At 58.4% G+C, this 26,767-nt stretch overlaps 37 non-coding genes across 37 annotated transcripts; all 37 read right to left on the bottom strand.

Moving 5' to 3' along the window:
* Positions 1-5,817: 5,817 nt before the first annotated feature.
* On the bottom strand, positions 5,818-5,981 carry LOC137520360 (U1 spliceosomal RNA). Its single transcript, XR_011021689.1, has one exon. It is a non-coding gene; the product is annotated as a U1 spliceosomal RNA (small nuclear RNA).
* A 404-nt stretch (positions 5,982-6,385) lies between these two features.
* LOC137520359 (U1 spliceosomal RNA) lies at positions 6,386-6,549 on the bottom strand. The gene has a single exon (XR_011021688.1). It is a non-coding gene; the product is annotated as a U1 spliceosomal RNA (small nuclear RNA).
* A 404-nt stretch (positions 6,550-6,953) lies between these two features.
* Positions 6,954-7,117, bottom strand: LOC137519933 (U1 spliceosomal RNA). Its single transcript, XR_011021300.1, has one exon. It is a non-coding gene; the product is annotated as a U1 spliceosomal RNA (small nuclear RNA).
* Positions 7,118-7,521: 404 nt separating this feature from the next.
* Positions 7,522-7,685, bottom strand: LOC137519923 (U1 spliceosomal RNA). The gene has a single exon (XR_011021291.1). It is a non-coding gene; the product is annotated as a U1 spliceosomal RNA (small nuclear RNA).
* Positions 7,686-8,085: 400 nt separating this feature from the next.
* On the bottom strand, positions 8,086-8,249 carry LOC137520357 (U1 spliceosomal RNA). Its single transcript, XR_011021687.1, has one exon. It is a non-coding gene; the product is annotated as a U1 spliceosomal RNA (small nuclear RNA).
* A 404-nt stretch (positions 8,250-8,653) lies between these two features.
* On the bottom strand, positions 8,654-8,817 carry LOC137519989 (U1 spliceosomal RNA). The gene has a single exon (XR_011021356.1). It is a non-coding gene; the product is annotated as a U1 spliceosomal RNA (small nuclear RNA).
* Positions 8,818-9,221: 404 nt separating this feature from the next.
* Positions 9,222-9,385, bottom strand: LOC137520356 (U1 spliceosomal RNA). Its single transcript, XR_011021686.1, has one exon. It is a non-coding gene; the product is annotated as a U1 spliceosomal RNA (small nuclear RNA).
* Positions 9,386-9,789: 404 nt separating this feature from the next.
* Positions 9,790-9,953, bottom strand: LOC137519968 (U1 spliceosomal RNA). The gene has a single exon (XR_011021334.1). It is a non-coding gene; the product is annotated as a U1 spliceosomal RNA (small nuclear RNA).
* A 404-nt stretch (positions 9,954-10,357) lies between these two features.
* Positions 10,358-10,521, bottom strand: LOC137519938 (U1 spliceosomal RNA). Its single transcript, XR_011021305.1, has one exon. It is a non-coding gene; the product is annotated as a U1 spliceosomal RNA (small nuclear RNA).
* Positions 10,522-10,925: 404 nt separating this feature from the next.
* LOC137520355 (U1 spliceosomal RNA) lies at positions 10,926-11,089 on the bottom strand. Its single transcript, XR_011021685.1, has one exon. It is a non-coding gene; the product is annotated as a U1 spliceosomal RNA (small nuclear RNA).
* Positions 11,090-11,493: 404 nt separating this feature from the next.
* Positions 11,494-11,657, bottom strand: LOC137520354 (U1 spliceosomal RNA). Its single transcript, XR_011021684.1, has one exon. It is a non-coding gene; the product is annotated as a U1 spliceosomal RNA (small nuclear RNA).
* A 404-nt stretch (positions 11,658-12,061) lies between these two features.
* On the bottom strand, positions 12,062-12,225 carry LOC137520352 (U1 spliceosomal RNA). The gene has a single exon (XR_011021682.1). It is a non-coding gene; the product is annotated as a U1 spliceosomal RNA (small nuclear RNA).
* Positions 12,226-12,629: 404 nt separating this feature from the next.
* Positions 12,630-12,793, bottom strand: LOC137520351 (U1 spliceosomal RNA). The gene has a single exon (XR_011021681.1). It is a non-coding gene; the product is annotated as a U1 spliceosomal RNA (small nuclear RNA).
* Positions 12,794-13,197: 404 nt separating this feature from the next.
* Positions 13,198-13,361, bottom strand: LOC137520350 (U1 spliceosomal RNA). Its single transcript, XR_011021680.1, has one exon. It is a non-coding gene; the product is annotated as a U1 spliceosomal RNA (small nuclear RNA).
* Positions 13,362-13,765: 404 nt separating this feature from the next.
* Positions 13,766-13,929, bottom strand: LOC137520349 (U1 spliceosomal RNA). Its single transcript, XR_011021679.1, has one exon. It is a non-coding gene; the product is annotated as a U1 spliceosomal RNA (small nuclear RNA).
* A 404-nt stretch (positions 13,930-14,333) lies between these two features.
* Positions 14,334-14,497, bottom strand: LOC137520019 (U1 spliceosomal RNA). Its single transcript, XR_011021386.1, has one exon. It is a non-coding gene; the product is annotated as a U1 spliceosomal RNA (small nuclear RNA).
* A 404-nt stretch (positions 14,498-14,901) lies between these two features.
* Positions 14,902-15,065, bottom strand: LOC137520348 (U1 spliceosomal RNA). The gene has a single exon (XR_011021678.1). It is a non-coding gene; the product is annotated as a U1 spliceosomal RNA (small nuclear RNA).
* Positions 15,066-15,469: 404 nt separating this feature from the next.
* Positions 15,470-15,633, bottom strand: LOC137519908 (U1 spliceosomal RNA). The gene has a single exon (XR_011021276.1). It is a non-coding gene; the product is annotated as a U1 spliceosomal RNA (small nuclear RNA).
* A 404-nt stretch (positions 15,634-16,037) lies between these two features.
* Positions 16,038-16,201, bottom strand: LOC137520347 (U1 spliceosomal RNA). The gene has a single exon (XR_011021677.1). It is a non-coding gene; the product is annotated as a U1 spliceosomal RNA (small nuclear RNA).
* A 404-nt stretch (positions 16,202-16,605) lies between these two features.
* Positions 16,606-16,769, bottom strand: LOC137520346 (U1 spliceosomal RNA). The gene has a single exon (XR_011021676.1). It is a non-coding gene; the product is annotated as a U1 spliceosomal RNA (small nuclear RNA).
* A 404-nt stretch (positions 16,770-17,173) lies between these two features.
* On the bottom strand, positions 17,174-17,337 carry LOC137519932 (U1 spliceosomal RNA). The gene has a single exon (XR_011021299.1). It is a non-coding gene; the product is annotated as a U1 spliceosomal RNA (small nuclear RNA).
* A 404-nt stretch (positions 17,338-17,741) lies between these two features.
* LOC137519922 (U1 spliceosomal RNA) lies at positions 17,742-17,905 on the bottom strand. The gene has a single exon (XR_011021290.1). It is a non-coding gene; the product is annotated as a U1 spliceosomal RNA (small nuclear RNA).
* Positions 17,906-18,305: 400 nt separating this feature from the next.
* LOC137519979 (U1 spliceosomal RNA) lies at positions 18,306-18,469 on the bottom strand. The gene has a single exon (XR_011021347.1). It is a non-coding gene; the product is annotated as a U1 spliceosomal RNA (small nuclear RNA).
* A 404-nt stretch (positions 18,470-18,873) lies between these two features.
* LOC137519961 (U1 spliceosomal RNA) lies at positions 18,874-19,037 on the bottom strand. The gene has a single exon (XR_011021327.1). It is a non-coding gene; the product is annotated as a U1 spliceosomal RNA (small nuclear RNA).
* A 404-nt stretch (positions 19,038-19,441) lies between these two features.
* Positions 19,442-19,605, bottom strand: LOC137520345 (U1 spliceosomal RNA). Its single transcript, XR_011021675.1, has one exon. It is a non-coding gene; the product is annotated as a U1 spliceosomal RNA (small nuclear RNA).
* A 404-nt stretch (positions 19,606-20,009) lies between these two features.
* On the bottom strand, positions 20,010-20,173 carry LOC137520344 (U1 spliceosomal RNA). The gene has a single exon (XR_011021674.1). It is a non-coding gene; the product is annotated as a U1 spliceosomal RNA (small nuclear RNA).
* A 404-nt stretch (positions 20,174-20,577) lies between these two features.
* LOC137519973 (U1 spliceosomal RNA) lies at positions 20,578-20,741 on the bottom strand. Its single transcript, XR_011021340.1, has one exon. It is a non-coding gene; the product is annotated as a U1 spliceosomal RNA (small nuclear RNA).
* Positions 20,742-21,145: 404 nt separating this feature from the next.
* Positions 21,146-21,309, bottom strand: LOC137520343 (U1 spliceosomal RNA). Its single transcript, XR_011021673.1, has one exon. It is a non-coding gene; the product is annotated as a U1 spliceosomal RNA (small nuclear RNA).
* A 404-nt stretch (positions 21,310-21,713) lies between these two features.
* Positions 21,714-21,877, bottom strand: LOC137520340 (U1 spliceosomal RNA). Its single transcript, XR_011021671.1, has one exon. It is a non-coding gene; the product is annotated as a U1 spliceosomal RNA (small nuclear RNA).
* Positions 21,878-22,281: 404 nt separating this feature from the next.
* Positions 22,282-22,445, bottom strand: LOC137519931 (U1 spliceosomal RNA). The gene has a single exon (XR_011021298.1). It is a non-coding gene; the product is annotated as a U1 spliceosomal RNA (small nuclear RNA).
* Positions 22,446-22,849: 404 nt separating this feature from the next.
* LOC137520339 (U1 spliceosomal RNA) lies at positions 22,850-23,013 on the bottom strand. The gene has a single exon (XR_011021670.1). It is a non-coding gene; the product is annotated as a U1 spliceosomal RNA (small nuclear RNA).
* A 405-nt stretch (positions 23,014-23,418) lies between these two features.
* LOC137520338 (U1 spliceosomal RNA) lies at positions 23,419-23,582 on the bottom strand. The gene has a single exon (XR_011021669.1). It is a non-coding gene; the product is annotated as a U1 spliceosomal RNA (small nuclear RNA).
* A 404-nt stretch (positions 23,583-23,986) lies between these two features.
* LOC137520337 (U1 spliceosomal RNA) lies at positions 23,987-24,150 on the bottom strand. The gene has a single exon (XR_011021668.1). It is a non-coding gene; the product is annotated as a U1 spliceosomal RNA (small nuclear RNA).
* A 404-nt stretch (positions 24,151-24,554) lies between these two features.
* Positions 24,555-24,718, bottom strand: LOC137520336 (U1 spliceosomal RNA). The gene has a single exon (XR_011021667.1). It is a non-coding gene; the product is annotated as a U1 spliceosomal RNA (small nuclear RNA).
* A 404-nt stretch (positions 24,719-25,122) lies between these two features.
* LOC137520335 (U1 spliceosomal RNA) lies at positions 25,123-25,286 on the bottom strand. Its single transcript, XR_011021666.1, has one exon. It is a non-coding gene; the product is annotated as a U1 spliceosomal RNA (small nuclear RNA).
* A 404-nt stretch (positions 25,287-25,690) lies between these two features.
* LOC137520334 (U1 spliceosomal RNA) lies at positions 25,691-25,854 on the bottom strand. The gene has a single exon (XR_011021665.1). It is a non-coding gene; the product is annotated as a U1 spliceosomal RNA (small nuclear RNA).
* Positions 25,855-26,258: 404 nt separating this feature from the next.
* On the bottom strand, positions 26,259-26,422 carry LOC137520333 (U1 spliceosomal RNA). The gene has a single exon (XR_011021664.1). It is a non-coding gene; the product is annotated as a U1 spliceosomal RNA (small nuclear RNA).
* Between the last annotated feature and the right edge of the window lie 345 nt (positions 26,423-26,767).

The raw sequence follows: 26,767 nt of genomic DNA, 5'->3' as shown, positions 1-26,767 counted from the left end.
TTTACAAAACTTTTGTCTATACGCCCAAAACATTGAAGATGTCTGGAAGTGGCAGCCAGCGCGGTTTGGGCAAGGGGAAGGGCAGCAAGGGAATCAGGAAGAGAGGGAGCAGCATTGTGGCAAGCCGCGGCCGCGGGCGCGCCACCATGCACAGTTCCGCAGCAGCAGCAGCAGCGTCAGTGGCTAACATTCCTCCCATAGCCACTGGCCGTGGACGCCTTGGGCGCCGCCCAGGAGGAGCATCTGCAACTCACGCTGCAGAGACACAGCAGCAGCAGCGTGTAGCACCTGCTCCCATTTTCCTCCAGCCGGGTCGGAAACGTCCCATTGAGGAAAAGGATGCAGACACTGTGGTGCAACTCATGACGGAGGATGAGCAGCCCGCCATCAGCTCTGCATCCGAGGCCTCCACCCTCACCACCACCACCCCTGTTCGCAGCAGCCGCCCAGCAGGGCCTGGGGAGGAGGCCAGTTCACCGTCAGTCGCCGACCTGTCACTCAGCACTCTTTTGACCCCAGGCATGATGAGTCAATTGAATGCTGTTGTTGGCGATTTGGAGGAGGAGATGCTGATGGGCACTTTGGGGGAGGAGGGATTGGACAGCAAGACTGTGGCGACAGTCAAGCGTCCCATCCATGCATCAGCAGAGGAGTTTGGGGGGTCATCATCAGAGCAGGACATGTTTCAGGAGGGGCATGATGATGATGACCCGGTGACAGACAGAGACTGGGTGCCAACACATCCAGAGGATGTCGTCCTCAGCAGCTCTGAGGAGGAGGAGGAGGATGCGGTTGTGGGCCTTGCAAGGAGGCGCATCATTGCAAGCATTGGCAGCGTCCCACAGCCTGCTGGTGTCTCAGGCTCAGCAGCAGCAGCAGCAGCATCAGCCAGTACCACCACCAGCCGCACCCAAGACCCCCCCCCCCCCCCCAACCACCACAGGGAAACAGGCAGCAGCGCTTCCATGCCGTAGGGGGATGTTTTTGTCACCAATCTGGCGGTTTTTCACCATGCCCACAGTGTACAGCAAGTACGCCACTTGCAACCACTGTCAGCGGAAGTTGAGCAGAGGTGCAGACCCCTTGAAGTTCAGCACCAGCTCGCTGATCAACCACCTTTCTGCGAAACACTTCCACCAGCATGAGGAGTTCCAGAGGCTGAAGGCATCTGGTGCTGGCAGTGGCACCAATCCCATCACTGCACAGCCTTCAGCAGCAGCAGCAGCAACAGCAGCCACCCGCCCTCCTGCTCCTCCAGCAGCACCAGCAGGAGTGCGGAAACGCCCTGCTCCTCCCCCCTCTGCAACTCCTGCCGCCGACACTGAGGCCTGTTCTGGCAGCCAGTCCTCAGTGGCCTCCTCTGCTCCGTCTGCTGATTCCCGTGCCAGCAAAAAGGCACGCCAGAGCCTTTTGAGCGAGTCCTTCCAGGGGGTGGTTAGGGCTCTGCCTCCCAGCAGCCGTCGCGTGCGGCAGCTGAACGGCTTGCTGGCACGGGCCATGTGCTCCCAACTCCTGCCGTACACGCTCGTGCAGGAGGGGAGCGACATGCGGGCGCTGCTTGCTTGTGCAGCCCCAGACTGGCAGCTCCCCAGCAGACACTTCTTCGCCCGCAAGGCCATTCCTGCACTGCACCGCTTTGTGATGGCCAATGTGGAGCGAGGGCTGGAGCACGCGGTTGGTGAAAGGGTCCACGTCACCATGGACTCCTGGAGCAGCCGCTTCGGGACAGGCCGCTACCTGTCCTTCACTGTCCACTGGGTCAGCTTGGTGGAAGGGGGTGAGGATGGGAGAGCAGCAGCGGGCACAGCAGCAGCAGCAACACAGTGGGTGGTGCCACCCCGCAGGGTCAGGGGAACTGCAGCGGGTTCCTCCGATCCTCTGCCATCCTCCGCCACACCTGGCCAAACCCCCCGCCTCAGCAGCAGTGTGAAGGCCCGCCACTGCCAAGCGCTGCTGCACTTGGTCAGCCTTGGCAAGACCAAGCTGACGGCAGCCCACGTGTTGGCCAAACTCCAGGAGCAGGAGCGGATTTGGCTGACCCCCAGAGGCCTCAGAGTCGGAGAGGTGGTGTCCGACAATGGGGCCAATCTGGTTGCTGCCATAGACAGGGGAAACCTGACCCACATCCCCTGTCTTGCCCACGTGCTGAACCTGGTGGTGCAGAAGTTCCTGCGCACCTACCAGGGGATGGACGAGCTGCTGGAAACGGCAAGGAACGTTGTGCGTCACTTCCGGCGCTCGGCTGCAGCCTGTGCGAGCCTGGAAGACGTGCAAAAGGAGCTGGATCTGCCACGCCATCGGCTGATCATTGACGTTCCGACTCGCTGGAACTCCACCCTGGCGATGTTGGAGCGTCTGGTTGAACAGAAGCACGCTGTCAACCACTACCTTGCCCTGGCCACTGTTTCCGCAGCTCAGAGAAGGGACAAGACCAGCAACATCCCGTCCATCGTCCCCGATGATGACTGGAGGCACATGCAGCAGGTGTGCTTAGTGCTGGCTCCCTTCCTGCAGGCCACAAACATGGTGAGCAGGGACCATGCTATGGTCTGCGAGTGGGTGCCCCTGGTTTCTCTGCTGAACAGGGCACTCGATGCTTTGCTGGCACAGGGAGCGGCAGCCTTGGACCAGCAGGAGCGGCAAGCAGCTGCACAGTCCACCTCTGAGGGGGAGGAGGAGGAGGACTTGGTGGAGGTCCCTGACCTGGCTGCTGATGAGGGGGATCAGCGCAGTGCAGCTGAGTTGGTGCGGGGGTGGAGAGAGGATGAGGCAGCAGAGGAGGAGGATGAGGAGGACAGCACTGACGTCGATGTGCCAGCAGACGTGGCCCGCCTCTTCCCAATGGCAGCGCACATGCTGACGTGCCTGCGCAGGGACCCCAGGGTGATCCAGATGAAGCAGAGGGAGGACATCTGGATCAGCATGATGTTGGACCCACGCCTCAAGGGGAAGTTGAGCCAGTTCCTGCCGCCTGCAGGAGGAGACCCAGCGCAACAAATAAGGAGCTTGCAGCAGGCCCTTGTTGAGCGCTTGGAGGAAGCCTTCCCCCAGCCTTCCACCCCCACTGTCCAGCAGCCAGCACAGAGGCAGCAGCAGGTGCCTGCATCCAGCAGCAGCAAGCGCCCCACAGACCTGCTGTCTCTCAGCCACGAGCTCTACAGGACTGTAGAGGCTCCGGCAGCAGTGACTAGAGAGGAGATGCATGCAGCAGCATCCTCCTCCGGTCACAGCCAGCGCCTGACCCGCATGGTGGCTGACTACATGGGGTCCTACAGCGGGCTTGACAGCGATGCCCCTGTTGATCCCATGGAGTATTGGGTCAAGCGCATGGAGATCTGGAGCGAGCTGGCGCAGTACGCCCTGGAAGTGCTGTCCTGCCCCCCTTCCAGCGTGCTGTCCGAGCGCTGCTTCAGTGCAGCTGGTGGCGTGGTCACCGAGAAACGCTCACGTCTGTCTCACAAGTCTGTGGACAGACTGACGTTTCTCAAGATGAACCAGGCGTGGGTGGAAGGCGAGTTCCTGGCCCCTGTTGTCGGCGAGAGGGGGACATGAACTGGCTGCCGGAACTTAGTACCATCGTTAATGTGCCTTACCACCCTTTACCACCTCCTGGCTCCTGCTCACTAAGCCAGCCTGGTTCACTTTGACTATTACGTCGCCTGCAGCCACACATTTCACACCTACAGTGGGCTGCTGCTGTGTACTGCCCTTCTGCTGTCTGTCTGTGTTTCCCACTGCCAGGGTACACAGAATTACCTTCTGCTGCCACTCTGCCACCAGCTATTACGTCAAAACAATAGCTATATTGGTTGTAAAACCAAAACCAAAAAAAACCAATAAAAAAAAAAAAAGGTTTAATTTTTCTGAGGTGCCCGGGTTGAAAACTGTGTTGTCCCAGTTGTGTATTGGACACAATGTGGGCTGCACGACCGCTGTCTGGGACCTCCTGTTGTGTTTATTTACAGCCCTGGTATCACCGCTAGGTACCAGGGCTATTATGTCACGCTGCCTACCTGCTGCCACACTCACACTGCTCCTCCATTCCTCCTGCTGCTGCTGTCTGTCTGTGTTTCCCACTGCCAGGGTACACAGAATTACCGTCTGCTGCCACTCTGCCACCAGCTATTACGTCACAACAATAGCTGCTCACACTGCTCCTCCATTCCTCCTGCTGCTGCTGTCTGTCTGTGTTTCCCACTGCCAGGGTACACAGAATTACCTTCTGCTGCCACTCTGCCACCAGCTATTACGTCAAAACAATAGCTATATTGGTTGTAAAACCAAAACCAAAAAAAACCAATAAAAAAAAAAAAAGGTTTAATTTTTCTGAGGTGCCCGGGTTGAAAACTGTGTTGTCCCAGTTGTGTATTGGACACAATGTGGGCTGCACGACCGCTGTCTGGGACCTCCTGTTGTGTTTATTTACAGCCCTGGTATCACCGCTAGGTACCAGGGCTATTATGTCACGGCGAGCTGCCTGCCTCATTGACTGCCTGCTGCCACACACTCATCCTCCTCCTCCTGCTGCTGAATTTACCTCCTGCTGTCTTTGTGTTTCCACTGCCAGGGAGCACATACAATGGCGCTTCCAACATGCGTGCGCCCACCAGCTATTTGTTACGCTCAAAAATAGCTGCATTTCTTTAAAAAAAAATTTGAAAAGAGAAATACGTGAAGAAGAAGAAGAAGACGATATTGAAAAAGAAGGAGAAGGAGAAGATGAAGAAGAAGATGAAGAAGAAGATGAAGAAGAAGAAGATGAAGATGAAGAAGATGAAGATGAAGAAGAAGAAGAAGATGAAGAAGAAGAAGATGAAGAAGAAGATGAAGAAGATGAAGATGAAGAAGAAGAAGAAGATGATGAAGAAGATGAAGAAGAAGAAGAAGAAGATGAAGAAGAAGAAGATGAAGAAGAAGAAGATGAAGAAGAAGATGAAGAAGATGAAGAAGAAGATGAAGAAGATGAAGATGAAGAAGAAGAAGAAGATGATGAAGAAGATGAAGAAGAAGAAGAAGAAGATGAAGAAGATGAAGAAGAAGAAGAAGAAGATGAAGAAGAAGAAGAAGAAGATGAAGAAGATGAAGAAGATGAAGAAGATGAAGAAGAAGATGAAGATGAAGAAGATGAAGATGAAGAAGATGAAGATGAAGAAGATGAAGAAGATGAAGAAGAAGAAGAAGATGAAGAAGAAGAAGAAGAAGATGAAGAAGAAGATGAAGAAGATGAAGATGAAGAAGAAGAAGAAGATGATGAAGAAGAAGAAGAAGAAGAAGAAGAAGATCTAGAAGAAGATTAAGAAAGATAAAGAAGAAGAAGAACAAGTATATACAGTAACACTACACTACTGAACCAAATTAAGGACACAACTTCTCTTTCCACATTTTTTTTTAAAGGAACATCCCCACATAATCACTTGCTGTTGTTACTTGGAAAAAAAGATGTTTCTTGCATCATTCACCCTCAAAACAAGTGTTGGAAGCTATTTTGGGCCAATTCGAATAGTCAGCTCGAATAGTGAGCTCGAATACCGACTCGAATAGTGAGCTCGAAGTCCGAGGTCGAATCGAATAGTAAAAAATATTCGACTCGAATATTCGACTGACCTCGAATAATTTACTATTCGAATTCGACCAAATTCGAATTTTTAAAAGGGGTATTTGAGCACCACTGGCCACACCCAACCCCTGTGAAGGATGAAAAAAGCCTTCTCTGTCGCAGTGCAGATAAAGGACCGAGTCCCGCATGCTCTCCCCACTGTCCCCAGCCAGCAAGGGATCCTCAGCGGCACGCCTGCTCTGTCGTTAACCGGTGCTCATCAGGGGAAAGCGCGAACGCAGTCCCCCACTACCACAAATTATGCAGTCGAGTTTCCCGCATTTGGGGAAATCGCAGGGGTCAACCTGCCCGGAGTGCAATGGACGGGCCTCACCCTGGGAGAACCACCTTCGTGATCATGGTATCTCCCCTGCCAGGTAAGTATGAGTTGCTCTTGCACGCAAGCAGGCCGCCGGTTGCAGCCCTCGCTGCCCAGCAGGGGGCGACTTTGCGAAGCGCTCGCTCGCTCACTCTCTCCCTTGATCGGCACTGAACGCGGGAAACACAGCCCACGGGAAAGCTCCGCCGCACTTGCCCAGAGCTACAGTTAGCCGCAAACACCAGAAAATGCCATAAACCGGGCACTCGGCCGGAGCGCAGTGAGCCCTGAGGATTTGCATAGAGTGATGATGTCACAGAAGCAGCCACACCCAGCCCCTGTGAAGGATGAAAAAAGCCTTCTCTGTCGCAGTGCAGATAAAGGACCGAGTCCCGCATGCTCTCCCCACTGTCCCCAGCCAGCAAGGGATCCTCAGCGGCACGCCTGCTCTGTCGTTAACCGGTGCTCATCAGGGGAAAGCGCGAACGCAGTCCCCCACTACCACAAATTATGCAGTCGAGTTTCCCGCATTTGGGGAAATCGCAGGGGTCAACCTGCCCGGAGTGCAATGGACGGGCCTCACCCTGGGAGAACCACCTTCGTGATCATGGTATCTCCCCTGCCAGGTAAGTATGAGTTGCTCTTGCATGCAGGCAGGCCGCCGGTTGCAGCCCTCGCTGCCCAGCAGGGGGCGACTTTGCGAAGCGCTCGCTCGCTCACTCTCTCCCTTGATCGGCACTGAACGCGGGAAACACAGCCCACGGGAAAGCTCCGCCGCACTTGCCCAGAGCTACAGTTAGCCGCAAACACCAGAAAATGCCATAAACCGGGCACTCGGCCGGAGCGCAGTGAGCCCTGAGGATTTGCATAGAGTGATGATGTCACAGAAGCAGCCACACCCAGCCCCTGTGAAGGATGAAAAAAGCCTTCTCTGTCGCAGTGCAGATAAAGGACCGAGTCCCGCATGCTCTCCCCACTGTCCCCAGCCAGCAAGGGATCCTCAGCGGCACGCCTGCTCTGTCGTTAACCGGTGCTCATCAGGGGAAAGCGCGAACGCAGTCCCCCACTACCACAAATTATGCAGTCGAGTTTCCCGCATTTGGGGAAATCGCAGGGGTCAACCTGCCCGGAGTGCAATGGACGGGCCTCACCCTAGGAAAACCACCTTCGTGATCATGGTATCTCCCCTGCCAGGTAAGTATGAGTTGCTCTTGCACGCAGGCAGGCCGCCGGTTGCAGCCCTCGCTGCCCAGCAGGGGGCGACTTTGCGAAGCGCTCGCTCGCTCACTCTCTCCCTTGATCGGCACTGAACGCGGGAAACACAGCCCACGGGAAAGCTCCGCCGCACTTGCCCAGAGCTACAGTTAGCCGCAAACACCAGAAAATGCCATAAACCGGGCACTCGGCCGGAGCGCAGTGAGCCCTGAGGATTTGCATAGAGTGATGATGTCACAGAAGCAGCCACACCCAGCCCCTGTGAAGGATGAAAAAAGCCTTCTCTGTCGCAATGCAGATAAAGGACCGAGTCCCGCATGCTCTCCCCACTGTCCCCAGCCAGCAAGGGATCCTCAGCGGCACGCCTGCTCTGTCGTTAACCGGTGCTCATCAGGGGAAAGCGCGAACGCAGTCCCCCACTACCACAAATTATGCAGTCGAGTTTCCCGCATTTGGGGAAATCGCAGGGGTCAACCTGCCCGGAGTGCAATGGACGGGCCTCACCCTGGGAAAACCACCTTCGTGATCATGGTATCTCCCCTGCCAGGTAAGTATGAGTTGCTCTTGCACGCAGGCAGGCCGCCGGTTGCAGCCCTCGCTGCCCAGCAGGGGGCGACTTTGCGAAGCGCTCGCTCACTCTCTCCCTTGATCGGCACTGAACGCGGGAAACACAGCCCACGGGAAAGCTCCGCCGCACTTGCCCAGAGCTACAGTTAGCCGCAAACACCAGAAAATGCCATAAACCGGGCACTCGGCCGGAGCGCAGTGAGCCCTGAGGATTTGCATAGAGTGATGATGTCACAGAAGCAGCCACACCCAGCCCCTGTGAAGGATGAAAAAAGCCTTCTCTGTCGCAGTGCAGATAAAGGACCGAGTCCCGCATGCTCTCCCCACTGTCCCCAGCCAGCAAGGGATCCTCAGCGGCACGCCTGCTCTGTCGTTAACCGGTGCTCATCAGGGGAAAGCGCGAACGCAGTCCCCCACTACCACAAATTATGCAGTCGAGTTTCCCGCATTTGGGGAAATCGCAGGGGTCAACCTGCCCGGAGTGCAATGGACGGGCCTCACCCTGGGAGAACCACCTTCGTGATCATGGTATCTCCCCTGCCAGGTAAGTATGAGTTGCTCTTGCACGCAGGCAGGCCGCCGGTTGCAGCCCTCGCTGCCCAGCAGGGGGCGACTTTGCGAAGCGCTCGCTCGCTCACTCTCTCCCTTGATCGGCACTGAACGCGGGAAACACAGCCCACGGGAAAGCTCCGCCGCACTTGCCCAGAGCTACAGTTAGCCGCAAACACCAGAAAATGCCATAAACCGGGCACTCGGCCGGAGCGCAGTGAGCCCTGAGGATTTGCATAGAGTGATGATGTCACAGAAGCAGCCACACCCAGCCCCTGTGAAGGATGAAAAAAGCCTTCTCTGTCGCAGTGCAGATAAAGGACCGAGTCCCGCATGCTCTCCCCACTGTCCCCAGCCAGCAAGGGATCCTCAGCGGCACGCCTGCTCTGTCGTTAACCGGTGCTCATCAGGGAAAAGCGCGAACGCAGTCCCCCACTACCACAAATTATGCAGTCGAGTTTCCCGCATTTGGGGAAATCGCAGGGGTCAACCTGCCCGGAGTGCAATGGACGGGCCTCACCCTGGGAGAACCACCTTCGTGATCATGGCATCTCCCCTGCCAGGTAAGTATGAGTTGCTCTTGCACGCAGGCAGGCCGCCGGTTGCAGCCCTCGCTGCCCAGCAGGGGGCGACTTTGCGAAGCGCTCGCTCGCTCACTCTCTCCCTTGATCGGCACTGAACGCGGGAAACACAGCCCACGGGAAAGCTCCGCCGCACTTGCCCAGAGCTACAGTTAGCCGCAAACACCAGAAAATGCCATAAACCGGGCACTCGGCCGGAGCGCAGTGAGCCCTGAGGATTTGCATAGAGTGATGATGTCACAGAAGCAGCCACACCCAGCCCCTGTGAAGGATGAAAAAAGCCTTCTCTGTCGCAGTGCAGATAAAGGACCGAGTCCCGCATGCTCTCCCCACTGTCCCCAGCCAGCAAGGGATCCTCAGCGGCACGCCTGCTCTGTCGTTAACCGGTGCTCATCAGGGGAAAGCGCGAACGCAGTCCCCCACTACCACAAATTATGCAGTCGAGTTTCCCGCATTTGGGGAAATCGCAGGGGTCAACCTGCCCGGAGTGCAATGGACGGGCCTCACCCTGGGAGAACCACCTTCGTGATCATGGTATCTCCCCTGCCAGGTAAGTATGAGTTGCTCTTGCACGCAGGCAGGCCGCCGGTTGCAGCCCTCGCTGCCCAGCAGGGGGCGACTTTGCGAAGCGCTCGCTCGCTCACTCTCTCCCTTGATCGGCACTGAACGCGGGAAACACAGCCCACGGGAAAGCTCCGCCGCACTTGCCCAGAGCTACAGTTAGCCGCAAACACCAGAAAATGCCATAAACCGGGCACTCGGCCGGAGCGCAGTGAGCCCTGAGGATTTGCATAGAGTGATGATGTCACAGAAGCAGCCACACCCAGCCCCTGTGAAGGATGAAAAAAGCCTTCTCTGTCGCAGTGCAGATAAAGGACCGAGTCCCGCATGCTCTCCCCACTGTCCCCAGCCAGCAAGGGATCCTCAGCGGCACGCCTGCTCTGTCGTTAACCGGTGCTCATCAGGGGAAAGCGCGAACGCAGTACCCCACTACCACAAATTATGCAGTCGAGTTTCCCGCATTTGGGGAAATCGCAGGGGTCAACCTGCCCGGAGTGCAATGGACGGGCCTCACCCTGGGAGAACCACCTTCGTGATCATGGTATCTCCCCTGCCAGGTAAGTATGAGTTGCTCTTGCACGCAGGCAGGCCGCCGGTTGCAGCCCTCGCTGCCCAGCAGGGGGCGACTTTGCGAAGCGCTCGCTCGCTCACTCTCTCCCTTGATCGGCACTGAACGCGGGAAACACAGCCCACGGGAAAGCTCCGCCGCACTTGCCCAGAGCTACAGTTAGCCGCAAACACCAGAAAATGCCATAAACCGGGCACTCGGCCGGAGCGCAGTGAGCCCTGAGGATTTGCATAGAGTGATGATGTCACAGAAGCAGCCACACCCAGCCCCTGTGAAGGATGAAAAAAGCCTTCTCTGTCGCAGTGCAGATAAAGGACCGAGTCCCGCATGCTCTCCCCACTGTCCCCAGCCAGCAAGGGATCCTCAGCGGCACGCCTGCTCTGTCGTTAACCGGTGCTCATCAGGGGAAAGCGCGAACGCAGTCCCCCACTACCACAAATTATGCAGTCGAGTTTCCCGCATTTGGGGAAATCGCAGGGGTCAACCTGCCCGGAGTGCAATGGACGGGCCTCACCCTGGGAGAACCACCTTCGTGATCATGGCATCTCCCCTGCCAGGTAAGTATGAGTTGCTCTTGCACGCAGGCAGGCCGCCGGTTGCAGCCCTCGCTGCCCAGCAGGGGGCGACTTTGCGAAGCGCTCGCTCGCTCACTCTCTCCCTTGATCGGCACTGAACGCGGGAAACACAGCCCACGGGAAAGCTCCGCCGCACTTGCCCAGAGCTACAGTTAGCCGCAAACACCAGAAAATGCCATAAACCGGGCACTCGGCCGGAGCGCAGTGAGCCCTGAGGATTTGCATAGAGTGATGATGTCACAGAAGCAGCCACACCCAGTCCCTGTGAAGGATGAAAAAAGCCTTCTCTGTCGCAGTGCAGATAAAGGACCGAGTCCCGCATGCTCTCCCCACTGTCCCCAGCCAGCAAGGGATCCTCAGCGGCACGCCTGCTCTGTCGTTAACCGGTGCTCATCAGGGGAAAGCGCGAACGCAGTCCCCCACTACCACAAATTATGCAGTCGAGTTTCCCGCATTTGGGGAAATCGCAGGGGTCAACCTGCCCGGAGTGCAATGGACGGGCCTCACCCTGGGAGAACCACCTTCGTGATCATGGTATCTCCCCTGCCAGGTAAGTATGAGTTGCTCTTGCACGCAGGCAGGCCGCCGGTTGCAGCCCTCGCTGCCCAGCAGGGGGCGACTTTGCGAAGCGCTCGCTCGCTCACTCTCTCCCTTGATCGGCACTGAACGCGGGAAACACAGCCCACGGGAAAGCTCCGCCGCACTTGCCCAGAGCTACAGTTAGCCGCAAACACCAGAAAATGCCATAAACCGGGCACTCGGCCGGAGCGCAGTGAGCCCTGAGGATTTGCATAGAGTGATGATGTCACAGAAGCAGCCACACCCAGCCCCTGTGAAGGATGAAAAAAGCCTTCTCTGTCGCAGTGCAGATAAAGGACCGAGTCCCGCATGCTCTCCCCACTGTCCCCAGCCAGCAAGGGATCCTCAGCGGCACGCCTGCTCTGTCGTTAACCGGTGCTCATCAGGGGAAAGCGCGAACGCAGTCCCCCACTACCACAAATTATGCAGTCGAGTTTCCCGCATTTGGGGAAATCGCAGGGGTCAACCTGCCCGGAGTGCAATGGACGGGCCTCACCCTGGGAGAACCACCTTCGTGATCATGGTATCTCCCCTGCCAGGTAAGTATGAGTTGCTCTTGCACGCAGGCAGGCCGCCGGTTGCAGCCCTCGCTGCCCAGCAGGGGGCGACTTTGCGAAGCTCTCGCTCGCTCACTCTCTCCCTTGATCGGCACTGAACGCGGGAAACACAGCCCACGGGAAAGCTCCGCCGCACTTGCCCAGAGCTACAGTTAGCCGCAAACACCAGAAAATGCCATAAACCGGGCACTCGGCCGGAGCGCAGTGAGCCCTGAGGATTTGCATAGAGTGATGATGTCACAGAAGCAGCCACACCCAGCCCCTGTGAAGGATGAAAAAAGCCTTCTCTGTCGCAGTGCAGATAAAGGACCGAGTCCCGCATGCTCTCCCCACTGTCCCCAGCCAGCAAGGGATCCTCAGCGGCACGCCTGCTCTGTCGTTAACCGGTGCTCATCAGGGGAAAGCGCGAACGCAGTCCCCCACTACCACAAATTATGCAGTCGAGTTTCCCGCATTTGGGGAAATCGCAGGGGTCAACCTGCCCGGAGTGCAATGGACGGGCCTCACCCTGGGAGAACCACCTTCGTGATCATGGTATCTCCCCTGCCAGGTAAGTATGAGTTGCTCTTGCACGCAAGCAGGCCGCCGGTTGCAGCCCTCGCTGCCCAGCAGGGGGCGACTTTGCGAAGCGCTCGCTCGCTCACTCTCTCCCTTGATCGGCACTGAACGCGGGAAACACAGCCCACGGGAAAGCTCCGCCGCACTTGCCCAGAGCTACAGTTAGCCGCAAACACCAGAAAATGCCATAAACCGGGCACTCGGCCGGAGCGCAGTGAGCCCTGAGGATTTGCATAGAGTGATGATGTCACAGAAGCAGCCACACCCAGCCCCTGTGAAGGATGAAAAAAGCCTTCTCTGTCGCAGTGCAGATAAAGGACCGAGTCCCGCATGCTCTCCCCACTGTCCCCAGCCAGCAAGGGATCCTCAGCGGCACGCCTGCTCTGTCGTTAACCGGTGCTCATCAGGGGAAAGCGCGAACGCAGTCCCCCACTACCACAAATTATGCAGTCGAGTTTCCCGCATTTGGGGAAATCGCAGGGGTCAACCTGCCCGGAGTGCAATGGACGGGCCTCACCCTGGGAGAACCACCTTCGTGATCATGGTATCTCCCCTGCCAGGTAAGTATGAGTTGCTCTTGCACGCAGGCAGGCCGCCGGTTGCAGCCCTCGCTGCCCAGCAGGGGGCGACTTTGCGAAGCGCTCGCTCGCTCACTCTCTCCCTTGATCGGCACTGAACGCGGGAAACACAGCCCACGGGAAAGCTCCGCCGCACTTGCCCAGAGCTACAGTTAGCCGCAAACACCAGAAAATGCCATAAACCGGGCACTCGGCCGGAGCGCAGTGAGCCCTGAGGATTTGCATAGAGTGATGATGTCACAGAAGCAGCCACACCCAGCCCCTGTGAAGGATGAAAAAAGCCTTCTCTGTCGCAGTGCAGATAAAGGACCGAGTCCCGCATGCTCTCCCCACTGTCCCCAGCCAGCAAGGGATCCTCAGCGGCACGCCTGCTCTGTCGTTAACCGGTGCTCATCAGGGGAAAGCGCGAACGCAGTCCCCCACTACCACAAATTATGCAGTCGAGTTTCCCGCATTTGGGGAAATCGCAGGGGTCAACCTGCCCGGAGTGCAATGGACGGGCCTCACCCTGGGAGAACCACCTTCGTGATCATGGTATCTCCCCTGCCAGGTAAGTATGAGTTGCTCTTGCACGCAGGCAGGCCGCCGGTTGCAGCCCTCGCTGCCCAGCAGGGGGCGACTTTGCGAAGCGCTCGCTCGCTCACTCTCTCCCTTGATCGGCACTGAACGCGGGAAACACAGCCCACGGGAAAGCTCCGCCGCACTTGCCCAGAGCTACAGTTAGCCGCAAACACCAGAAAATGCCATAAACCGGGCACTCGGCCGGAGCGCAGTGAGCCCTGAGGATTTGCATAGAGTGATGATGTCACAGAAGCAGCCACACCCAGCCCCTGTGAAGGATGAAAAAAGCCTTCTCTGTCGCAGTGCAGATAAAGGACCGAGTCCCGCATGCTCTCCCCACTGTCCCCAGCCAGCAAGGGATCCTCAGCGGCACGCCTGCTCTGTCGTTAACCGGTGCTCATCAGGGGAAAGCGCGAACGCAGTCCCCCACTACCACAAATTATGCAGTCGAGTTTCCCGCATTTGGGGAAATCGCAGGGGTCAACCTGCCCGGAGTGCAATGGACGGGCCTCACCCTGGGAGAACCACCTTCGTGATCATGGTATCTCCCCTGCCAGGTAAGTATGAGTTGCTCTTGCACGCAGGCAGGCCGCCGGTTGCAGCCCTCGCTGCCCAGCAGGGGGCGACTTTGCGAAGCGCTCGCTCGCTCACTCTCTCCCTTGATCGGCACTGAACGCGGGAAACACAGCCCACGGGAAAGCTCTGCCGCACTTGCCCAGAGCTACAGTTAGCCGCAAACACCAGAAAATGCCATAAACCGGGCACTCGGCCGGAGCGCAGTGAGCCCTGAGGATTTGCATAGAGTGATGATGTCACAGAAGCAGCCACACCCAGCCCCTGTGAAGGATGAAAAAAGCCTTCTCTGCCGCAGTGCAGATAAAGGACCGAGTCCCGCATGCTCTCCCCACTGTCCCCAGCCAGCAAGGGATCCTCAGCGGCACGCCTGCTCTGTCGTTAACCGGTGCTCATCAGGGGAAAGCGCGAACGCAGTCCCCCACTACCACAAATTATGCAGTCGAGTTTCCCGCATTTGGGGAAATCGCAGGGGTCAACCTGCCCGGAGTGCAATGGACGGGCCTCACGCTGGGAGAACCACCTTCGTGATCATGGTATCTCCCCTGCCAGGTAAGTATGAGTTGCTCTTGCACGCAGGCAGGCCGCCGGTTGCAGCCCTCGCTGCCCAGCAGGGGGCGACTTTGCGAAGCGCTCGCTCGCTCACTCTCTCCCTTGATCGGCACTGAACGCGGGAAACACAGCCCACGGGAAAGCTCCGCCGCACTTGCCCAGAGCTACAGTTAGCCGCAAACACCAGAAAATGCCATAAACCGGGCACTCGGCCGGAGCGCAGTGAGCCCTGAGGATTTGCATAGAGTGATGATGTCACAGAAGCAGCCACACCCAGCCCCTGTGAAGGATGAAAAAAGCCTTCTCTGCCGCAGTGCAGATAAAGGACCGAGTCCCGCATGCTCTCCCCACTGTCCCCAGCCAGCAAGGGATTCTCAGCGGCACGCCTGCTCTGTCGTTAACCGGTGCTCATCAGGGGAAAGCGCGAACGCAGTCCCCCACTACCACAAATTATGCAGTCGAGTTTCCCGCATTTGGGGAAATCGCAGGGGTCAACCTGCCCGGAGTGCAATGGACGGGCCTCACCCTGGGAGAACCACCTTCGTGATCATGGTATCTCCCCTGCCAGGTAAGTATGAGTTGCTCTTGCACGCAGGCAGGCCGCCGGTTGCAGCCCTCGCTGCCCAGCAGGGGGCGACTTTGCGAAGCGCTCGCTCGCTCACTCTCTCCCTTGATCGGCACTGAACGCGGGAAACACAGCCCACGGGAAAGCTCCGCCGCACTTGCCCAGAGCTACAGTTAGCCGCAAACACCAGAAAATGCCATAAACCGGGCACTCGGCCGGAGCGCAGTGAGCCCTGAGGATTTGCATAGAGTGATGATGTCACAGAAGCAGCCACACCCAGCCCCTGTGAAGGATGAAAAAAGCCTTCTCTGTCGCAGTGCAGATAAAGGACCGAGTCCCGCATGCTCTCCCCACTGTCCCCAGCCAGCAAGGGATCCTCAGTGGCACGCCTGCTCTGTCGTTAACCGGTGCTCATCAGGGGAAAGCGCGAACGCAGTCCCCCACTACCACAAATTATGCAGTCGAGTTTCCCGCATTTGGGGAAATCGCAGGGGTCAACCTGCCCGGAGTGCAATGGACGTGCCTCACCCTGGGAGAACCACCTTCGTGATCATGGTATCTCCCCTGCCAGGTAAGTATGAGTTGCTCTTGCACGCAGGCAGGCCGCCGGTTGCAGCCCTCGCTGCCCAGCAGGGGGCGACTTTGCGAAGCGCTCGCTCGCTCACTCTCTCCCTTGATCGGCACTGAACGCGGGAAACACAGCCCACGGGAAAGCTCCGCCGCACTTGCCCAGAGCTACAGTTAGCCGCAAACACCAGAAAATGCCATAAACCGGGCACTCGGCCGGAGCGCAGTGAGCCCTGAGGATTTGCATAGAGTGATGATGTCACAGAAGCAGCCACACCCAGCCCCTGTGAAGGATGAAAAAAGCCTTCTCTGTCGCAGTGCAGATAAAGGACCGAGTCCCGCATGCTCTCCCCACTGTCCCCAGCCAGCAAGGGATCCTCAGCGGCACGCCTGCTCTGTCGTTAACCGGTGCTCATCAGGGGAAAGCGCGAACGCAGTCCCCCACTACCACAAATTATGCAGTCGAGTTTCCCGCATTTGGGGAAATCGCAGGGGTCAACCTGCCCGGAGTGCAATGGACGGGCCTCACCCTGGGAGAACCACCTTCGTGATCATGGTATCTCCCCTGCCAGGTAAGTATGAGTTGCTCTTGCACGCAGGCAGGCCGCCGGTTGCAGCCCTCGCTGCCCAGCAGGGGGCGACTTTGCGAAGCGCTCGCTCGCTCACTCTCTCCCTTGATCGGCACTGAACGCGGGAAACACAGCCCACGGGAAAGCTCCGCCGCACTTGCCCAGAGCTACAGTTAGCCGCAAACACCAGAAAATGCCATAAACCGGGCACTCGGCCGGAGCGCAGTGAGCCCTGAGGATTTGCATAGAGTGATGATGTCACAGAAGCAGCCACACCCAACCCCTGTGAAGGATGAAAAAAGCCTTCTCTGTCGCAGTGCAGATAAGGGACCGAGTCCCGCATGCTCTCCCCACTGTCCCCAGCTAGCAAGGGATCCTCAGCGGCACGCCTGCTCTGTCGTTAACCGGTGCTCATCAGGGGAAAGCGCGAACGCAGTCCCCCACTACCACAAATTATGCAGTCGAGTTTCCCGCATTTGGGGAAATCGCAGGGGTCAACCTGCCCGGAGTGCAATGGACGGGCCTCACCCTGGGAGAACCACCTTCGTGATCATGGTATCTCCCCTGCCAGGTAAGTATGAGTTGCTCTTGCACGCAAGCAGGCCGCCGGTTGCAGCCCTCGCTGCCCAGCAGGGGGCGACTTTGCGAAGCGCTCGCTCGCTCACTCTCTCCCTTGATCGGCACTGAACGCGGGAAACACAGCCCACGGGAAAGCTCCGCCGCACTTGCCCAGAGCTACAGTTAGCCGCAAACACCAGAAAATGCCATAAACCGGGCACTCGGCCGGAGCGCAGTGAGCCCTGAGGATTTGCATAGAGTGATGATGTCACAGAAGCAGCCACACCCAGCCCCTGTGAAGGATGAAAAAAGCCTTCTCTGTCGCAGTGCAGATAAAGGACCGAGTCCCGCATGCTCTCCCCACTGTCCCCAGCCAGCAAGGGATCCTCAGCGGCACGCCTGCTCTGTCGTTAACCGGTGCTCATCAGGGGAAAGCGCGAACGCAGTCCCCCACTACCACAAATTATGCAGTCGAGTTTCCCGCATTTGGGGAAATCGCAGGGGTCAACCTGCCCGGAGTGCAATGGACGGGCCTCACCCTAGGAAAACCACCTTCGTGATCATGGTATCTCCCCTGCCAGGTAAGTATGAGTTGCTCTTGCACGCAGGCAGGCCGCCTGTTGCAGCCCTCGCTGCCCAGCAGGGGGCGACTTTGCGAAGCGCTCGCTCGCTCACTCTCTCCCTTGATCGGCACTGAACGCGGGAAACACAGCCCACGGGAAAGCTCCGCCGCACTTGCCCAGAGCTACAGTTAGCCGCAAACACCAGAAAATGCCATAAACCGGGCACTCGGCCGGAGCGCAGTGAGCCCTGAGGATTTGCATAGAGTGATGATGTCACAGAAGCAGCCACACCCAGCCCCTGTGAAGGATGAAAAAAGCCTTCTCTGTCGCAATGCAGATAAAGGACCGAGTCCCGCATGCTCTCCCCACTGTCCCCAGCCAGCAAGGGATCCTCAGCGGCACGCCTGCTCTGTCGTTAACCGGTGCTCATCAGGGGAAAGCGCGAACGCAGTCCCCCACTACCACAAATTATGCAGTCGAGTTTCCCGCATTTGGGGAAATCGCAGGGGTCAACCTGCCCGGAGTGCAATGGACGGGCCTCACCCTGGGAAAACCACCTTCGTGATCATGGTATCTCCCCTGCCAGGTAAGTATGAGTTGCTCTTGCACGCAGGCAGGCCGCCGGTTGCAGCCCTCGCTGCCCAGCAGGGGGCGACTTTGCGAAGCGCTCGCTCACTCTCTCCCTTGATCGGCACTGAACGCGGGAAACACAGCCCACGGGAAAGCTCCGCCGCACTTGCCCAGAGCTACAGTTAGCCGCAAACACCAGAAAATGCCATAAACCGGGCACTCGGCCGGAGCGCAGTGAGCCCTGAGGATTTGCATAGAGTGATGATGTCACAGAAGCAGCCACACCCAGCCCCTGTGAAGGATGAAAAAAGCCTTCTCTGTCGCAGTGCAGATAAAGGACCGAGTCCCGCATGCTCTCCCCACTGTCCCCAGCCAGCAAGGGATCCTAAGCGGCACGCCTGCTCTGTCGTTAACCGGTGCTCATCAGGGGAAAGCGCGAACGCAGTCCCCCACTACCACAAATTATGCAGTCGAGTTTCCCGCATTTGGGGAAATCGCAGGGGTCAATCTGCCCGGAGTGCAATGGACGGGCCTCACCCTGGGAGAACCACCTTCGTGATCATGGTATCTCCCCTGCCAGGTAAGTATGAGTTGCTCTTGCACGCAGGCAGGCCGCCGGTTGCAGCCCTCGCTGCCCAGCAGGGGGCGACTTTGCGAAGCGCTCGCTCGCTCACTCTCTCCCTTGATCGGCACTGAACGCGGGAAACACAGCCCACGGGAAAGCTCCGCCGCACTTGCCCAGAGCTACAGTTAGCCGCAAACACCAGAAAATGCCATAAACCGGGCACTCGGCCGGAGCGCAGTGAGCCCTGAGGATTTGCATAGAGTGATGATGTCACAGAAGCAGCCACACCCAGCCCCTGTGAAGGATGAAAAAAGCCTTCTCTGGCGCAGTGCAGATAAAGGACCGAGTCCCGCATGCTCTCCCCACTGTCCCCAGCCAGCAAGGGATCCTCAGCGGCACGCCTGCTCTGTCGTTAACCGGTGCTCATCAGGGGAAAGCGCGAACGCAGTCCCCCACTACCACAAATTATGCAGTCGAGTTTCCCGCATTTGGGGAAATCGCAGGGGTCAACCTGCCCGGAGTGCAATGGACGGGCCTCACCCTGGGAGAACCACCTTCGTGATCATGGAATCTCCCCTGCCAGGTAAGTATGAGTTGCTCTTGCACGCAGGCAGGCCGCCGGTTGCAGCCCTCGCTGCCCAGCAGGGGGCGACTTTGCGAAGCGCTCGCTCGCTCACTCTCTCCCTTGATCGGCACTGAACGCGGGAAACACAGCCCACGGGAAAGCTCCGCCGCACTTGCCCAGAGCTACAGTTAGCCGCAAACACCAGAAAATGCCATAAACCGGGCACTCGGCCGGAGCGCAGTGAGCCCTGAGGATTTGCATAGAGTGATGATGTCACAGAAGCAGCCACACCCAGCCCCTGTGAAGGATGAAAAAAGCCTTCTCTGCCGCAGTGCAGATAAAGGACCGAGTCCCGCATGCTCTCCCCACTGTCCCCAGCCAGCAAGGGATCCTCAGCGGCACGCCTGCTCTGTCGTTAACCGGTGCTCATCAGGGGAAAGCGCGAACGCAGTCCCCCACTACCACAAATTATGCAGTCGAGTTTCCCGCATTTGGGGAAATCGCAGGGGTCAACCTGCCCGGAGTGCAATGGACGGGCCTCACCCTGGGAGAACCACCTTCGTGATCATGGTATCTCCCCTGCCAGGTAAGTATGAGTTGCTCTTGCACGCAGGCAGGCCGCCGGTTGCAGCCCTCGCTGCCCAGCAGGGGGCGACTTTGCGAAGCGCTCGCTCGCTCACTCTCTCCCTTGATCGGCACTGAACGCGGGAAACACAGCCCACGGGAAAGCTCCGCCGCACTTGCCCAGAGCTACAGTTAGCCGCAAACACCAGAAAATGCCATAAACCGGGCACTCGGCCGGAGCGCAGTGAGCCCTGAGGATTTGCATAGAGTGATGATGTCACAGAAGCAGCCACACCCAGCCCCTGTGAAGGATGAAAAAAGCCTTCTCTGGCGCAGTGCAGATAAAGGACCGAGTCCCGCATGCTCTCCCCACTGTCCCCAGCCAGCAAGGGATCCTCAGCGGCACGCCTGCTCTGTCGTTAACCGGTGCTCATCAGGGGAAAGCGCGAACGCAGTCCCCCACTACCACAAATTATGCAGTCGAGTTTCCCGCATTTGGGGAAATCGCAGGGGTCAACCTGCCCGGAGTGCAATGGACGGGCCTCACCCTGGGAGAACCACCTTCGTGATCATGGTATCTCCCCTGCCAGGTAAGTATGAGTTGCTCTTGCACGCAGGCAGGCCGCCGGTTGCAGCCCTCGCTGCCCAGCAGGGGGCGACTTTGCGAAGCGCTCGCTCGCTCACTCTCTACCTTGATCGGCACTGAACGCGGGAAACACAGCCCACGGGAAAGCTCCGCCGCACTTGCCCAGAGCTACAGTTAGCCGCAAACACCAGAAAATGCCATAAACCGGGCACTCGGCCGGAGCGCAGTGAGCCCTGAGGATTTGCATAGAGTGATGATGTCACAGAAGCAGCCACACCCAGCCCCTGTGAAGGATGAAAAAAGCCTTCTCTGCCGCAGTGCAGATAAAGGACCGAGTCCCGCATGCTCTCCCCACTGTCCCCAGCCAGCAAGGGATCCTCAGCGGCACGCCTGCTCTGTCGTTAACCGGTGCTCATCAGGGGAAAGCGCGAACGCAGTCCCCCACTACCACAAATTATGCAGTCGAGTTTCCCGCATTTGGGGAAATCGCAGGGGTCAACCTGCCCGGAGTGCAATGGACGGGCCTCACCCTGGGAGAACCACCTTCGTGATCATGGTATCTCCGCTGCCAGGTAAGTATGAGTTGCTCTTGCACGCAGGCAGGCCGCCGGTTGCAGCCCTCGCTGCCCAGCAGGGGGCGACTTTGCGAAGCGCTCGCTCGCTCACTCTCTCCCTTGATCGGCACTGAACGCGGGAAACACAGCCCACGGGAAAGCTCCGCCGCACTTGCCCAGAGCTACAGTTAGCCGCAAACACCAGAAAATGCCATAAACCGGGCACTCGGCCGGAGCGCAGTGAGCCCTGAGGATTTGCATAGAGTGATGATGTCACAGAAGCAGCCACACCCAGCCCCTGTGAAGGATGAAAAAAGCCTTCTCTGCCGCAGTGCAGATAAAGGACCGAGTCCCGCATGCTCTCCCCACTGTCCCCAGCCAGCAAGGGATCCTCAGCGGCACGCCTGCTCTGTCGTTAACCGGTGCTCATCAGGGGAAAGCGCGAACGCAGTCCCCCACTACCACAAATTATGCAGTCGAGTTTCCCGCATTTGGGGAAATCGCAGGGGTCAACCTGCCCGGAGTGCAATGGACGGGCCTCACCCTGGGAGAACCACCTTCGTGATCATGGTATCTCCCCTGCCAGGTAAGTATGAGTTGCTCTTGCACGCAGGCAGGCCGCCGGTTGCAGCCCTCGCTGCCCAGCAGGGGGCGACTTTGCGAAGCGCTCGCTCGCTCACTCTCTCCCTTGATCGGCACTGAACGCGGGAAACACAGCCCACGGGAAAGCTCCGCCGCACTTGCCCAGAGCTACAGTTAGCCGCAAACACCAGAAAATGCCATAAACCGGGCACTCGGCCGGAGCGCAGTGAGCCCTGAGGATTTGCATAGAGTGATGATGTCACAGAAGCAGCCACACCCAGCCCCTGTGAAGGATGAAAAAAGCCTTCTCTGCCGCAGTGCAGATAAAGGACCGAGTCCCGCATGCTCTCCCCACTGTCCCCAGCCAGCAAGGGATCCTCAGCGGCACGCCTGCTCTGTCGTTAACCGGTGCTCATCAGGGGAAAGCGCGAACGCAGTCCCCCACTACCACAAATTATGCAGTCGAGTTTCCCGCATTTGGGGAAATCGCAGGGGTCAACCTGCCCGGAGTGCAATGGACGGGCCTCACCCTGGGAGAACCACCTTCGTGATCATGGTATCTCCCCTGCCAGGTAAGTATGAGTTGCTCTTGCACGCAGGCAGGCCGCCGGTTGCAGCCCTCGCTGCCCAGCAGGGGGCGACTTTGCGAAGCGCTCGCTCGCTCACTCTCTCCCTTGATCGGCACTGAACGCGGGAAACACAGCCCACGGGAAAGCTCCGCCGCACTTGCCCAGAGCTACAGTTAGCCGCAAACACCAGAAAATGCCATAAACCGGGCACTCGGCCGGAGCGCAGTGAGCCCTGAGGATTTGCATAGAGTGATGATGTCACAGAAGCAGCCACACCCAGCCCCTGTGAAGGATGAAAAAAGCCTTCTCTGTCGCAGTGCAGATAAAGGACCGAGTCCCGCATGCTCTCCCCACTGTCCCCAGCCAGCAAGGGATCCTCAGCGGCACGCCTGCTCTGTCGTTAACCGGTGCTCATCAGGGGAAAGCGCGAACGCAGTCCCCCACTACCACAAATTATGCAGTCGAGTTTCCCGCATTTAGGGAAATCGCAGGGGTCAACCTGCCCGGAGTGCAATGGACGGGCCTCACCCTGGGAGAACCACCTTCGTGATCATGGTATCTCCCCTGCCAGGTAAGTATGAGTTGCTCTTGCACGCAAGCAGGCCGCCGGTTGCAGCCCTCGCTGCCCAGCAGGGGGCGACTTTGCGAAGCGCTCGCTCGCTCACTCTCTCCCTTGATCGGCACTGAACGCGGGAAACACAGCCCACGGGAAAGCTCCGCCGCACTTGCCCAGAGCTACAGTTAGCCGCAAACACCAGAAAATGCCATAAACCGGGCACTCGGCCGGAGCGCAGTGAGCCCTGAGGATTTGCATAGAGTGATGATGTCACAGAAGCAGCCACACCCAGCCCCTGTGAAGGATGAAAAAAGCCTTCTCTGTCGCAGTGCAGATAAAGGACCGAGTCCCGCATGCTCTCCCCACTGTCCCCAGCCAGCAAGGGATCCTCAGCGGCACGCCTGCTCTGTCGTTAACCGGTGCTCATCAGGGGAAAGCGCGAACGCAGTCCCCCACTACCACAAATTATGCAGTCGAGTTTCCCGCATTTGGGGAAATCGCAGGGGTCAACCTGCCCGGAGTGCAATGGACGGGCCTCACCCTGGGAGAACCACCTTCGTGATCATGGTATCTCCCCTGCCAGGTAAGTATGAGTTGCTCTTGCACGCAGGCAGGCCGCCGGTTGCAGCCCTCGCTGCCCAGCAGGGGGCGACTTTGCGAAGCGCTCGCTCGCTCACTCTCTCCCTTGATCGGCACTGAACGCGGGAAACACAGCCCACGGGAAAGCTCCGCCGCACTTTGCCCAGAGCTACAGTTAGCCGCAAACACCAGAAAATGCCATAAACCGGGCACTCGGCCGGAGCGCAGTGAGCCCTGAGGATTTGCATAGAGTGATGATGTCACAGAAGCAGCCACACCCAGCCCCTGTGAAGGATGAAAAAAGCCTTCTCTGTCGCAGTGCAGATAAAGGACCGAGTCCCGCATGCTCTCCCCACTGTCCCCAGCCAGCAAGGGATCCTCAGCGGCACGCCTGCTCTGTCGTTAACCGGTGCTCATCAGGGGAAAGCGCGAACGCAGTCCCCCACTACCACAAATTATGCAGTCGAGTTTCCCGCATTTGGGGAAATCGCAGGGGTCAACCTGCCCGGAGTGCAATGGACGGGCCTCACCCTGGGAGAACCACCTTCGTGATCATGGTATCTCCCCTGCCAGGTAAGTATGAGTTGCTCTTGCACGCAGGCAGGCCGCCGGTTGCAGCTCTCGCTGCCCAGCAGGGGGCGACTTTGCGAAGCGCTCGCTCGCTCACTCTCTCCCTTGATCGGCACTGAACGCGGGAAACACAGCCCACGGGAAAGCTCCGCCGCACTTGCCCAGAGCTACAGTTAGCCGCAAACACCAGAAAATGCCATAAACCGGGCACTCGGCCGGAGCGCAGTGAGCCCTGAGGATTTGCATAGAGTGATGATGTCACAGAAGCAGCCACACCCAGCCCCTGTGAAGGATGAAAAAAGCCTTCTCTGTCGCAGTGCAGATAAAGGACCGAGTCCCGCATGCTCTCCCCACTGTCCCCAGCCAGCAAGGGATCCTCAGCGGCACGCCTGCTCTGTCGTTAACCGGTGCTCATCAGGGGAAAGCGCGAACGCAGTCCCCCACTACCACAAATTATGCAGTCGAGTTTCCCGCATTTGGGGAAATCGCAGGGGTCAACCTGCCCGGAGTGCAATGGACGGGCCTCACCCTGGGAGAACCACCTTCGTGATCATGGTATCTCCCCTGCCAGGTAAGTATGAGTTGCTCTTGCACGCAGGCAGGCCGCCGGTTGCAGCCCTCGCTGCCCAGCAGGGGGCGATTTTGCGAAGCGCTCGCTCGCTCACTCTCTCCCTTGATCGGCACTGAACGCGGGAAACACAGCCCACGGGAAAGCTCCGCCGCACTTGCCCAGAGCTACAGTTAGCCGCAAACACCAGAAAATGCCATAAACCGGGCACTCGGCCGGAGCGCAGTGAGCCCTGAGGATTTGCATAGAGTGATGATGTCACAGAAGCAGCCACACCCAGCCCCTGTGAAGGATGAAAAAAGCCTTCTCTGTCGCAGTGCAGATAAAGGACCGAGTCCCGCATGCTCTCCCCACTGTCCCCAGCCAGCAAGGTATCCTCAGCGGCACGCCTGCTCTGTCGTTAACCGGTGCTCATCAGGGGAAAGCGCGAACGCAGTCCCCCACTACCACAAATTATGCAGTCGAGTTTCCCGCATTTGGGGAAATCGCAGGGGTCAACCTGCCCGGAGTGCAATGGACGGGCCTCACCCTGGGAGAACCACCTTCGTGATCATGGTATCTCCCCTGCCAGGTAAGTATGAGTTGCTCTTGCACGCAGGCAGGCCGCCGGTTGCAGCCCTCGCTGCCCAGCAGGGGGCGACTTTGCGAAGCGCTCGCTCGCTCACTCTCTCCCTTGATCGGCACTGAACGCGGGAAACACAGCCCACGGGAAAGCTCCGCCGCACTTGCCCAGAGCTACAGTTAGCCGCAAACACCAGAAAATGCCATAAACCGGGCACTCGGCCGGAGCGCAGTGAGCCCTGAGGATTTGCATAGAGTGATGATGTCACAGAAGCAGCCACACCCAGCCCCTGTGAAGGATGAAAAAAGCCTTCTCTGTCGCAGTGCAGATAAAGGACCGAGTCCCGCATGCTCTCCCCACTGTCCCCAGCCAGCAAGGGATCCTCAGCGGCACGCCTGCTCTGTCGTTAACCGGTGCTCATCAGGGGAAAGCGCGAACGCAGTCCCCCACTACCACAAATTATGCAGTCGAGTTTCCCGCATTTGGGGAAATCGCAGGGGTCAACCTGCCCGGAGTGCAATGGACGGGCCTCACCCTGGGAGAACCACCTTCGTGATCATGGTATCTCCCCTGCCAGGTAAGTATGAGTTGCTCTTGCACGCAGGCAGGCCGCCGGTTGCAGCCCTCGCTGCCCAGCAGGGGGCGATTTTGCGAAGCGCTCGCTCGCTCACTCTCTCCCTTGATCGGCACTGAACGCGGGAAACACAGCCCACGGGAAAGCTCCGCCGCACTTGCCCAGAGCTACAGTTAGCCGCAAACACCAGAAAATGCCATAAACCGGGCACTCGGCCGGAGCGCAGTGAGCCCTGAGGATTTGCATAGAGTGATGATGTCACAGAAGCAGCCACACCCAGCCCCTGTGAAGGATGAAAAAAGCCTTCTCTGTCGCAGTGCAGATAAAGGACCGAGTCCCGCATGCTCTCCCCACTGTCCCCAGCCAGCAAGGGATCCTCAGCGGCACGCCTGCTCTGTCGTTAACCGGTGCTCATCAGGGGAAAGCGCGAACGCAGTCCCCCACTACCACAAATTATGCAGTCGAGTTTCCCGCATTTGGGGAAATCGCAGGGGTCAACCTGCCCGGAGTGCAATGGACGGGCCTCACCCTGGGAGAACCACCTTCGTGATCATGGTATCTCCCCTGCCAGGTAAGTATGAGTTGCTCTTGCACGCAGGCAGGCCGCCGGTTGCAGCTCTCGCTGCCCAGCAGGGGGCGACTTTGCGAAGCGCTCGCTCGCTCACTCTCTCCCTTGATCGGCACTGAACGCGGGAAACACAGCCCACGGGAAAGCTCCGCCGCACTTGCCCAGAGCTACAGTTAGCCGCAAACACCAGAAAATGCCATAAACCGGGCACTCGGCCGGAGCGCAGTGAGCCCTGAGGATTTGCATAGAGTGATGATGTCACAGAAGCAGCCACACCCAGCCCCTGTGAAGGATGAAAAAAGCCTTCTCTGTCGCAGTGCAGATAAAGGACCGAGTCCCGCATGCTCTCCCCACTGTCCCCAGCCAGCAAGGGATCCTCAGCGGCACGCCTGCTCTGTCGTTAACCGGTGCTCATCAGGGGAAAGCGCGAACGCAGTCCCCCACTACCACAAATTATGCAGTCGAGTTTCCCGCATTTGGGGAAATCGCAGGGGTCAACCTGCCCGGAGTGCAATGGACGGGCCTCACCCTGGGAGAACCACCTTCGTGATCATGGTATCTCCCCTGCCAGGTAAGTATGAGTTGCTCTTGCACGCAGGCAGGCCGCCGGTTGCAGCCCTCGCTGCCCAGCAGGGGGCGATTTTGCGAAGCGCTCGCTCGCTCACTCTCTCCCTTGATCGGCACTGAACGCGGGAAACACAGCCCACGGGAAAGCTCCGCCGCACTTGCCCAGAGCTACAGTTAGCCGCAAACACCAGAAAATGCCATAAACCGGGCACTCGGCCGGAGCGCAGTGAGCCCTGAGGATTTGCATAGAGTGATGATGTCACAGAAGCAGCCACACCCAGCCCCTGTGAAGGATGAAAAAAGCCTTCTCTGTCGCAGTGCAGATAAAGGACCGAGTCCCGCATGCTCTCCCCACTG

This window comes from Hyperolius riggenbachi, chromosome 5 (assembly GCF_040937935.1).
Source record: "Hyperolius riggenbachi isolate aHypRig1 chromosome 5, aHypRig1.pri, whole genome shotgun sequence".
Lineage (NCBI taxonomy): Eukaryota > Metazoa > Chordata > Amphibia > Anura > Hyperoliidae > Hyperolius > Hyperolius riggenbachi.
Note: the sequence above shows the minus strand (reverse complement) of the source record. Positions and strands in the feature narration are given on the sequence as shown.